General features: G+C 40.9%; 1 pseudogene; it reads left to right on the plus strand.

Moving 5' to 3' along the window:
- The first annotated feature begins 2065 nt into the window (after positions 1 to 2065).
- On the plus strand, positions 2066 to 2887 carry LOC149144275 (sucrose synthase pseudogene; annotated as a pseudogene).
- The last annotated feature ends 205 nt before the right edge of the window (positions 2888 to 3092 follow it).

The following is a 3092-nucleotide window of genomic DNA, read 5'->3' on the forward strand; positions in this document are numbered from 1 at the left end:
GAAATTTGGATAGCTGTCAAAGCAAGCATTTCGAGCCTTCACATCATTTTGTCACTAATCTCGATGTGCACATGGCTCCATTGGAAGTATTCTTACACTTGAAAATGATTTTGTTTTTCAAGTAGGGTAGGGTAGAAAAAAAGAGAAAAAGAGAAAAAAATGAAAATAAGAAGAAAATAAAAATCTAAGGTGAAAACCTCCTCGGAGGCGCCTTAGATTGGCTCATTGATTGAAAACCTCCATGAGGCGGTCAATGGGTTGGGAAAAAAGAGAAAAGAGAATAAGATCTCTGGGTGAAAACCTCCCTTAGAGGCGCCCAGGGCAGGCAATTAGGGTGAAAACCTCCATGAGGCGCCCTAGTTGTTTTTCAAAAAAAAAGAGAAAAAGAAAAATAAAAATAAACCTAATTTCCATTGGATAATTGCAGGTTGCAAGAAGGACATTGCAGGTCAGGAGGATCACTCAAAACAAAGACAAAGGAGTTTTTGTGCCTTCTACAGGAAGTTCTGTATTTCTACAGGAAACATCCTGTAGAACCTTCAGGCGAGCCAGATTCGATTTTGGAAGGGAATCTAAAGCTTGGAATCTATTGGTTATGCCTGCAAGCATCCATGTTTCCATTCCTCACCCTTTTCCATCATTTTTTTCACCTCATTGTGCTTCTTTTATGAAAACTGTGTTTTCTACAGGAAGTTCCTGTAGAAATTACAAAAAGCTAAAAATGGATTGCAAAAAGGTGGTTTGGCGAACACGATAGCTTTCGCAAGGGTTCAGAAGTCCTCCTGCAATCTTAAAACTCCTCCTCCATCATCTCCATGCCTACATCATAGCCCAAGCTCAGCTTTTCTTTCCATGCAAGAACTTGCAGAATGCTTTGAAGGAAAAAATACATAGAACAAAATTTGTTTTTGCCCTGACTTGTAAACCATGCATCCATTTGAAAAACCGTTTTACAGCGAATTGTATAGGGATGATGGCAACATGCCCGAGCAGCTTCGGCCCATTCCGATGCACGGTTTCCAAGAAATCAGCCTCCATCACCTTCAGCCATTTTTTTATTTTCTCCATATCCTTGCGTCCATTTCAAAACATGTTTCATGGGTAGATGCACATGGGTGATAGTAGCCTACCCAAGAAGTTTCAGCCGATTCCGATGCGTTGTTTCCGAGAAATTGATCTCTGAAATCTTTAGCCATTTTCCATTTTTATCGAAATCTGTGCATCCATTGATCGCAATTTTGCTATGGAAGGTGCATAATGATGATAGGAACATGCTTAGCAAGTTTCAGGTCGATCTGATCTATCGTTCGGGAGCAATGGAGAAAACAAGTTTTGGTCCTGCGAAAATTCAGCAACAGCAGCTTGAGGGTGTAGATCTGACGTGGAAATAAACTCCTGCAGCCTAGATCCAGCCAGAGGATACCTGCACAAGAAAAATAACCACACATTAGACAACAAAGAGCTTATAGCACAAAGGAGCCATCATGCAACCACCGAAACAAATGCATGCAGCAGCAAAAAGCACCTCATAGCAACCATTTGACTTCAGGTACGTGATTAAAACTCATTCCTCTGATTGCATGAATGTAATTCGGAAACAACATGAGAAATGAGATGGTTGGGATTACAAAAATCGGTGGCCAGCTAACTGGCCACCCTCATCCAGTTCAATAGTGCTCGGTGGGTGAATAAGACACGTGCACTCAGCCATCTCAGGAGGAAATTGGGAAACAAGTAATGGTGATTGTTTGACCTTCAACGTGATTGATGGAGTGATCACAGGTAGGAAACATGATGATCCGTGACAGAACTTCCGTCTGCATGGCCAGCACATGTTTTTTCCACCTCACCACAAATCATGCAGCAACTAAAGACGGCTCGGCTGAAACTCACAAACTACTGTTCATCTGCACTTTCCACATCCTCAACTGAAGTGTGCACAATCAGTTAACCTATCGTCCTCCACTGAGTTTTTCTACCTGTTTTCGAAATTCTCCCGCATATCAGGCTCGCTCAAAGGTAGAATAACATTCTACAGGAAACGGGGGGGTCTTCTATAGGAAGTATGGCACAGCATTCTGGAGCAGAGAAGCCAAAACTTTTCTTCATCGAGTTTGGAGTTCTGAGAGAGGTGAGCTTGGAAAAAAACACTCTTCCATGCAATCAACGAATTGAAAGAATTAGTGGAACACAAAATTCAAGGATACTTCGGGTACCCTTTAGAACAGACAAAGGAGTTCTGTAGAAATGGGTTTCTCGATTTGATGTGTGGCCTTGCTTGGAGAGATTTTCAGAGGATGTATTAAATGAAGTAACGGCAGAGCTAAAAGGTCAACCTGACCTGATCATTGGCAATTACAGTGATGGAAATTTAGTTGCATCTTTGATTTCACATAGACAAGGAATCACTCAGTGCAACATAGCCCATGCTTTGAAGACCAAATACCCAGATTCAAACATATACTGGAAAAAATATGAAGGAAAATACCATTTCTCTTGCCAGTTTACTGCAGATCTAACTGCAATGAATCATGCAGATTTTATTATAATTAGCACATATCAAGAGATTGCTGGAAGCAAGGATACTGTTGGACAGTATGAGAGCCACACTGCTTTCACCCTTCCTGGTCTTTATCGTGTGGTTCATGGAATTGATGTTTTTTATCCCAAATTCAACATTGTTTCTCCTGGAGCAGACATGCAAATTTATTTCCCTTATACAGAGAAGCAGCATTGTCTTACTGCTTTACATGGTTCAATTGAGGAACTCTTGTTCAATCTTGAACAGACAGCTGAACACATGTGTATTTTGAATGACCGTAAAAATCCCATTATCTTTTCTATGGCAAGACTCGATAGAGTGAAAAAGATGATAGGACTAGTTTAATGGTTTGCAAAGAACAAACACTTGAGGGATACTGTCCTCCACATTCTGGGGAGGAAACCATATACAGAATTCCCATTCTGATCAGTGCACAAGCCAAAAAAGAGCGTGAGGAAGTAAGATATTGAGGCAGAGAAGAAAACTAAGGGTAAGGAAACTAAGGGAAAGAAAACCTAGGGTAAACCATCACAGGAAAAGCCACTGGAAA

Source organism: Pinus tabuliformis, chromosome X (genome assembly GCF_031772625.1).
Source record: "Pinus tabuliformis cultivar Carrire ecotype Pingquan chromosome X, CPIR1, whole genome shotgun sequence".
In the NCBI taxonomy this organism is placed as follows: domain Eukaryota; kingdom Viridiplantae; phylum Streptophyta; class Pinopsida; order Pinales; family Pinaceae; genus Pinus; species Pinus tabuliformis.